General features: G+C 42.9%; 1 pseudogene; it reads left to right on the top strand.

Moving 5' to 3' along the window:
* The first annotated feature begins 7907 nt into the window (after positions 1-7907).
* On the top strand, positions 7908-8562 carry LOC147313828 (ras-related protein Rab-11B pseudogene; annotated as a pseudogene).
* The last annotated feature ends 906 nt before the right edge of the window (positions 8563-9468 follow it).

The raw sequence follows: 9468 nt of genomic DNA, 5'->3' as shown, positions 1-9468 counted from the left end.
GGTGCAGAGAGCGCCCTCCAAGGAAACACTGGAGATATGACGCAATACGATATATACAGGGTAAAATGATAAAATAAATAAGAACAGGATACAATATAAATATAAATATAAATAGAGTAAGAAGATTAAAAAATGAATAAGAATAAAATCAAAAAATATTAGGTAAATCCTAAATTAATAATAGAATAACAGGATAGAATAAATAAGCATAAAATAAATAAACGCTAAGTAAAAGCTAAATTAAAAAGGTGGGTCTTGAGCCTGTTCTTAAAAACATGTACGTTCTCTGCGGCCCTGAGCTCCTCCGGCAGGCTGTTCCACAGACGAGGACCATACCACTGAAAAGCTGCCTCTCCGTGAGTATGTGTCCTGACTTTAGGGACAATCAAAAGGCCAGCACCAGAGGACCTCAGGGTCCGCGAGGGTTCGTATGGTAAAAGCAGATCTGAGAGATAAGAAGGCCCAAGACCATTAAGACATTTAAAAACCAATAAAAGAACTTTAAAATCCTCCTTTGTTTACATATTTATGTAGAACTGCATCTACATGTATGTCAGACATAGATTTTGTATGGTTGGGTAGTCTAGGTATAATAATAATGGATTTAAAATCGATCCTGAAACACACGGGGAGCCAGTGCAGCGATTCTAAAACCGGTGTAATGTGGGCGTAATGTCAGCGTGACTCTGAAGTGCTGGACTGTATGTTTGTAAGTTTTCTCCCCAACAAACACGACAATGCCGATGAAACATTTTGCACTGTCAAAGGCTCCTGCAGTTGCCTTTGGTTTCATTCTATAATACTGGACTTATTTTTCTACGAAGGTTTGAACTTTAGAGTGTTTAAACAAGAGAAAAAAGTCTGAGAAAAGTGTATAAAGTGTGTGGTGAAGGGTTTACGGCCTTAAAACATCTAAAATAATTGTAAAAAATAAAGTTCACCTGTTGCGGGTCATTTTTAGAAAGTAACTCCTGCGATAAACAAGGGACCGCTGTACTTTAATTTTAATTCCATTAGTTTGTGTAATAAAGCTACTGATCAGAAAACTTTGTTTGTTTTTCATTCACTAAGTTGTGAATAGTGGTGGATCATGAGCCACATGAGTTCTTGTTAAATTTCTTTATGCATTTTGAGCTCTTTTCAAATTTGCAACTGCAGGCTAATAGCTAGCCAAACAGCTAGCTATTAGCCTGCAGTTCATGCATTCAGAAAACACCCGCAGTCAGCTTAGGTCATATGGTGGTGTCAGCCCTGGCGTGGACATATTTGTGTCTGACAAATGATGAATTAGTTTGTTTGTTACCCATTTAATCATCTGGTTACTCCACAGATTTGTCTCAAGTGGAAAAATGTGGAAAGATTGAGGTCACATTTTCAATCTAATTTGATCTCTCATTCTCGCTTACTGATGTTCCTGAATGCACCGAGGAGTCGAGTAAGTTTAAGCCATAGGAGAGATTAAAACTCTTTGTCATGGAAAAAATGCGTGAATGCAATAAACAGCAGTGCAGTTATCAAGGCTGAGCGTACATCACATGTGTTTGATAAATAGATAGGCTGGATGAAGAAAACCCACGTGAAAGGAGACAGGCATACACATGTGCAACTTTTATTTGACTTTGGCTACTACAAACACTCAACCGTAACAGTGAATTTTGGAGAAAATGAATCAGATGTTTTCACTACGGGGGATAGCTGGCATGTGTCTACACGTGTGAGCATAAATCTCATGTTCTCAGTCACATGCTTGCTATGTAGAAGAAGAAGCAATGAAATGCATTATTTCGGCGTGCTCTCCTACAACACAATTGATTTGGAGATGCTCAGCATTTGAAGGGCTAATTCTGTAACTGGGAGAAAGCGCTGACCCTTTGTTTTTGTTGGTCTGTCATGAGTCGTGGCTCCAGATACAAAATTAAATTAAGGGCTTAAAATAAAAATCAAATCTTAAGGAAATGAAAGTGTTCATCCAGTTTTGGATCTTGTTAGACCCAGTGAGGGGAGACAATTTTCCAAAGGGAGTGAGTAGGTAGCAAATAACATAAAATTACATAAGCTGCAGAGGAAAGGCTGTAGGCAATGGAGGGGTATAAAAGTTTCAGTGTTCAGCTTGGTGCCCTTTCAAGCTGTCTGCTCATGTGGAAACATATGAACATGTCAAATTCCAGCCTCTTGTTGTGAACAGAGAGGCTGTTTTCAGCACAAACAGTGCAACAGTGCACCACTCAATTTGCATTGCCGTTTCACCAGCTGGGATGGTCTCTAAGTGGCAATAAGTCCCACATTCCTGCTGTGTAGCATTTCTGCTGAGGGTTTCTGATCTGGACACCAGGGACTCGGTGCTGGCTTGGCTAGGTGTTAAGATTTGCAGCTCTCAAAACTTTCTGTTTCAGGAGAAAATATCCCCATTACGCTGCACTGATAAATATAAAGTACAAATTTGCTGTCATTATAAGTAATGCTATTACCTCATCCTGAAGGTTTGCAGCCACTACAAGCTGTAAAGTTATTTTCTACTTTGCATCATTCTGCGGTAGGTCAGATGAGATGTGGCCGAGGGACAAGCTGTCTGTCACGGCTGTTATCTCAGATCCTTTAGTGGCTCAGTCGGTCACGAGAATACACCACGCAAGAGACGTAAAACCTTGTAGCAGGGACCGAAGGCTCGATGGACCAGCTGAGGCTTCGGTGAGCTTTCCCCGACATATATTGAATTGTTATGCTGAGAGCTGGCACGACAGAAAATGATCATTTTTTTCAATTCAGCATACCGAGCGCCTGGATGGCTACAGGGAGATTTTATATCTGACTTTATTGTATTGTGTTAATCGAGTTCTAACTAAGTGGCAACTCTGGCCACTTTAACAAAGCATTAACACGTTACTAGACCTGCAAATAGAAGCTGTGTCTGCCTCAGAGTTTGAGCTGCTGTGTTTGTAGTTTTGGTGGCTTTTGGAGGAATTTCATTGAAGTATTGGACACATACCGTGCTTTGCTGTGAGGTAAAGAAAGTTTACCTCAAGAGACACATGACCAATTCAGTTCAGCGCAAAATCACAACAACAGTCACCTCAAGGCACTTTTCACTGTAAGTAGATCCTACAATAACACATACAGAGAAAAAGCCAACAATCATATGACCCCCTATGAGCAGCTCTTTGGTGACAGTGGGAAGGAAAAACTCCCTTTTAACAGGAAGAAACCTCCGGCAAAACCAGGCTGAGGGAGGGGCGGGGCCATCTGCTGTGATTGGTTGGGGATAGACAAATAGGATAGAAGTCCGTTCACACCCATTATCATAACTATTATAACCGTAAGCCCACAGAAGCCCCAGTGTCCAGAGAAACATGCAGACTCAGAGGGTGGATTTAAACCCAAGGCCTGCTTGCTGTACGGGAACAGCTACAATCAGCACACCGCTGTGTGGCTGATTTCGATAAGTGTGTATGACTGAGGCTGTTGTTATTTGTAACAGCATGTTTGCCTTTAACATTATAGGCACAGGGTGTCAGACTAAACCAGGAGCACAAACATATCGACCATGAATGTGTTCACATTTAAAACCTTTCACTCACACATCTGCTCATTTTGCATCATGTTGCCCTCTCGAGTTTCACACTCTCTGATAGTCTGAGCAACACTTATGATGCAGTTTAAGCTAGCTAGCAAACTAAAGTGGTAGGCACTTAAAAATGGACTCCGTTTACCTGCAGCTCAGTATTCACATAATGTGCCCAGATACAACTGACAGCTGGTAAACAGGGCGCTGTATGAGAAAATGCTGCCATGGTTGTTTCTGAAGAAAAATGTGTTCAAGTTTTGGGAAAAGGGTCAATGAGACAGATGTACTGCGTTTGGTATTTGTGACATTCTGTTGTTTTGTTGATCAAATGAGTTAATCATGAAATCAGACTTTTATTAAGTTGCATCACATGATTCTTCCACCAAATCCAGAGGAGATTATGTCAGTAGGCTGGAGTGTATTAGAAAGATCAGCAGCAGAGGTTACACTTGGTGTGTGTGTGTGTTGATGATTCACAGCCGAGCTATTCAAAGTCATTTCCAAGTATGTGTTATTCCTGTAACAATGCTGGGATGAGACTCCCGGCTGCTGTCAGAGTTACATTTGTGATGCATTGTTTTCAGGCGTTACTAAGGACACTATCTCTACTTCACAGGAAGCCTGACGTCAAACAGCGCTCTCATCTTCTTAAATAATCTTCCCAGAGATCTAGAAGGTGCTGCCTGGACAGTGTGTTCAGCGCGAGCTCGTATGAGAAAGCCAGGGCCTGGGATTTTTTTACACTCTCATCATTTCAGCCACGTTCTGCGACCCGAGCTGTGTTTCCACCTCCTCACGTACGTGTTGCAAAGAGGCTCTTAAGATGACAGATTTGCGACACGGGGCACGTGCTGCAGGCTTTAAACGCACACTTTCACTTTTTCCTCATTAGCCATTGTCTGCGACAACTCTGTTTCATTTTGAGATGAAGGGTGAAATTTATATCAGACAATTAGGACCAGTTTTTGGAGCACATGAGGGATTTCTGAAGCGATGCAGCGATGTCCAACCCACCAACCAACCATCAGAAATGGGTCTCAGCACTTTTTTCCATTCGGTCATGACAGAGTCTTTCCATCGCATTTCAGGGAAATCGTGGAAAAGCCGACCTGACAGCGGTGACAGTAAAGCGCCTACGACACCTCTGACATTTTCCAGCAGTCCTGTTGTCAGCCAGCACATCTGGCCAAGTTTAGGATGGCAGAACCTGCATATGAACATGGAGGAAATTAGTTTTAATCATAATATGTTAGTAAGAATGTGCGACATGTGGCCACGCATACTGAAGGCATTTTTATTTTGTAGATTAGCATCATTCATCACTCTAAGTTTAAATAGAGTAACCTCAGAACAAGGAGTCACTCATATCGTTAGTTCAGACTCAAACACTCAAACCGTAACCCTGCTGCACGCTTGAGAGCGTAGGCTTCATGCATGGGTGATATGTGAGTCCTATGCTGGTGCTGCTGGGGCGGCAGCATCTCTGCTGGGGACAGGAAGAGACTGAACAGGCTGATCCGCAGGCCCAGCTCTGTTCTAGGATGCCCTCTGGACCCAGTGGAGGTGGTGAGTGACAGGAGAACGGTGGCTAAGCTGTCATCCCTGTTGGACAACATCTCCCAGCCCATGCAGCAGACTGTGACAGCACTGAGCAGCTCCTCCAGTGGCTGCAGCACCCACGGTGTGGGACGGAGAGATTTCACAGGTCTTTCCTCCCCACTGCTGTCAGACTCCACAACAAAGCCTCCAACTGATCAAACACATCCACACATGTGCAATAACACTAAGTGCAATACTCTTTCCTGGCACCATTGTATTATACTCATATTGTATATAGCATTTGTATTCCATTTTATTTGATTGTATACAGTATTTTATTTTATTCTATTGTGTACAGTATCTTATTGATATCTTATTCCAGTGTTTTTCTCTGCAACTTTGCACTCTCCACTGCTGTAACAAAACTAATTTCCCACGCGTGGGACTAACAAAGGTTATCTCATCTTATTCCAACCATAATAAACTAATTTATTAGCCAATGATTAGCCGCCCTAAATTAACAGTGTTGGTAATAACCACTGTCATGTCTTATATTCCTGTAATGGTTAATCTGCCAGCGTGGATCAAGATGGTCTTTGTGTTGCTTCAGTGCTAAAAAGCAATTATGGTAATTATACACTTTTACAAAAAAAAAAGCTGACAAAATAATAAAGCTGTCATTAAGAAGTCAAATTACAGTTATTTACATGCTAAACTGCTTTCTTAAACAAGTCCAGTGTGCCGGCTCACATTTGGGTATAAAATGTCAATTCAGTTTATTTGGCTTGTTTAAAACAGGCAGTGGGAGAGTTTTAGAAATAGGTGGTTAAACATAATTCATTTTCATTATTTGTGTATCACAGTAAGGCACATATGTACACGCCGGAGCTGGGCTGTTCTTTCTGGGGTTATGAACTTGATTGCAGAAGTATAGAGCTTTTACAGCAGAGGTCCTCAACCTTTTTTGCACCACGGACCAGCTAACGTCTTACAATATTTTCACAGACCGGCCTTTAAGGTGTTAACGATTAAAAACCCTGAAAATCATCGGTTTCACACCCGAGCCTCGACTCTCGTGGCCTGGTACCAAACTACTCACGGACCGGTACCGGTCTGTGGCCCGGGGCTTGGGGACCGCTGGAGTACACAGCTTTTTTTCTACATTTTTAGGGCAGAATATAACACACATACGCTGGATGAGTAGCAGAGGACGGACACACACACACTTGTACTCACATCACAATATAATACCAATACCAATATAAGCTCAGTTAGCTGCAAACTGTTGCATGGTGTAACTTTATAGGATAAACTGTTATTCTTGCATAAGGTGAGATACACAACTGGTGAAAGGTGCACCTGAAGCAACATGCTCAGACTGAGTCACCATGTCTGTTTCTTACTAACAGCTCCAGGACTGAGTACAAACAGTGCACACTCTCAATGATGGCTGACGAGGTCAGAAGTCTTGCAAGAACACACTCTGGATACTGAAGCTCCTGTGAAAAATAGAGCCTCAAATCAGAAGTAAAGTCAAATTTCATTTGTATCTGCAGGGAGGCTGACACACCTGAGCCCCGCCTGCCTATAAGAGCGAACTAAGTCCGGACTATGATGATGTTGTTGGTGTGTACTGGTGCAGCCATGACAATGTGAACAGCAACAGTGGGGAAAGGACTTAATAAAGACGCTGAACAGTATAAACATGTAGTCGGGTCTGCCGCGTGATGTTTACAACGGACTTATGTAGCAAAGAAAAAAATGATAAATAACTCTAAATATGTTTTGTATTTTAGATTCCTCAAAGTATGGCACCTTTTCTTTGTTGACAGCGCTGCAAACCCTCGACTTTCTTTCAGTGATGTAGTCACCTGAGATGGTTTCACCTCACAGGTGTGCCTGCCAGGGTTCATTGGTGGAGTTTCTTGCCTTCTAAATGAGGTTGGGACCGTCAGTTGTGTTGTGTAGAAGTCAGGTTGGTTCACAGCTGACAGCCCTGTTTGACAACTGCTGGAATTATATCATTGGTTCATATTATGGCAGTCAGAAAAACCATCAAGCCCTACGATGAAACTGGCTCACATGAGGACGCCCCAGGAAAGGAAGACCAAGAGTCCCTCTGCTGCTGAGGATACATTCATCCGAGTCACCAGCCTCAGAAATCGTTAACAGCAGCTCAGATCAGAGCCCAGATAGATGCCGCACAGAGCTCCAGTATCAGTCTGTGTGTCTGATACTTTATGGTCAAATAGCTGCTAAGAAACCACGACTGAGGAAAAGCAACGATCCTGATTATTCAGAGCTGCTTTCAGGAGTGTGGCCATACCAGATGTAGGAGTCTCGAAGATCTTGAGCTAGACTCTTCTGATTTTTAGATTCCAGCACAGTAAATAGAGTTTGCAATTCAGACCTACAAACCTGAATCAGGTTGCACACAACACAACCCAGCAGGTCAATGAGGAATCTTTCTTTTACTTATCAAGGAAAATGCTAAATATGCCTCAAATTAAAAGAACACCATTACAATGATCTATTCTGACAGCACACCTAATTAAATCAAAACTAAAGCATATCATCAAAAGGTAACTGCCACAGGAATCACAACTGTCAGTGAAAACACCCACGAACTATGTCTGCTGCTTCTCTCAGGGCATCATATTCATATTGATAAGAACAAAAATCCCACAAATAAAGATGCTCCATCTTCTGGTAATTCAGCACTTGGAAGGCGGTGCCTGCTGCTTGTTACTGCTGGTGGAGAAGCTTGTTGTTCTTATTGTTGTTGTTTGTGTTAAAGTTTTCTAAAATGGGAGCTCCAGATGATGAATACTACTACTTGTTCAAAGTTGTACTCATTGGAGACTCTGGAGTGGGGAAGAGTGATCTGCTGTCGCGTTTCACAAGAAATGAGTTCAACTCGGAGAGCAAGAGCACCATCGGGGTGGAGTTCGCAACCCACAGCATTCAGGTGGATGGCAAGACGATAAAAGTTCAAATCTGGGACACAGCTGGGCAGGAGTGCTGCAGAGCCATCACCTCAGCGTATTATCGGGGTGCAGTCGGGGCTCTCCTAGTTTACGATATTGCAAAGCACCTGACATACGAGGATGTGGACCGCTGGTTGAAGGACCTGAGGGACCACGCTGACAACAACATCGTCATCATGCTGGTTGGAAACAAGAGCGACCTTCGACATCTCAGGGCCGTGCCCACTGACGAGGCCCGAGCATCTGCAGAAAAGAACAGTCTTTCATTTATTGAAACTTCAGCCTCGGACTCCACTAACGAAGAAGAAGCATTCAAGAGCATTCTCACAGAAACCTACCGTATCATATCTCAGAAGCAAATATCAGACAGATCTGCACACAAAGATTCCCCAGGCAACAATGTAGTGGACATAAGTGTCCCCAACACTGGATGGGCAGAGGGGCAACAAACTCCTCTACTGCCAAAGCCTGTGACCCCGACCTCCTTTCCCAGAGTCACGTGAGTCTGAATACATAGAATCATGTTTCAGTAATCAAAATGTGAAACCTGTAACAATAGACCCAACGATGTTTGCATGTTTTTCAGCATAGTCATTATTTTGCACTGAACACACACCTCACGGCTGCAGCTTTCCAGCTCAGCCACACACACTACCAACAACACACACACACAGACAGCCTGGTATGGTGGCGAGGCGTGATTGCAGATACCGTGCAGGTGCATCCATCTCCCCTGCAGCGGCACCACACCCACGCCAGACCACGCCCCGCCACACTACCCTTACCTTGTGGAATATTTTGCAAAGCACACTGTGCATGTTGTGCTCTTTCATTTTATCCCATGGCACACACTGCAGTGTAAGCATATCTATGTTCCATCCCTTCTTTGCTGATCCACAAGCATAAAGCTTTGCTGGGATCAAACTTCGTCATGGAAACTTGTAAATGGAATTATAGAGAGTGCTGAAATTTGGAGTAACAGGGGAAGACTATCACATGTACAGATAGTGTATCAGTGTCACAGCAAACAGCCCACTAGCCTGGTTAACCAGGTTGGCACAACATGCTGTTCATGAAGACGCTTATTGTTCACCAAAGCAGAAAGCTGCCCTAATCTAGTTCCCAGCTCCTCACTTGATCTACACCTGAATCAGCACATGGATGCAACTTTTACATGCACCTTGGTGATGGTGGAATTAACACCCACACAAAATCAAATCTGACATGAGACACATTATTCTTGGCGCTATACCTGTAAAGGACGCATTCACTGATAATATATGCATGAATCAATAAAAAGAAAAAGCTGGAAATGGAAAACAAAAGAAAACAGAAAAGAAAACGCTTCATTAGTCGTCATATTTCTTGGCAGCTGAGCAA

Source organism: Aulonocara sp. 'chitande type north' Nkhata Bay, linkage group LG14 (genome assembly GCF_057382095.1).
Source record: "Aulonocara sp. 'chitande type north' Nkhata Bay isolate Kocher_YH1m ecotype deep benthic linkage group LG14, A_spYH_male_GT1.1, whole genome shotgun sequence".
Taxonomy (NCBI): domain Eukaryota; kingdom Metazoa; phylum Chordata; class Actinopteri; order Cichliformes; family Cichlidae; genus Aulonocara; species Aulonocara sp. 'chitande type north' Nkhata Bay.
This window is presented reverse-complemented; position numbering and strand designations above follow the sequence as displayed.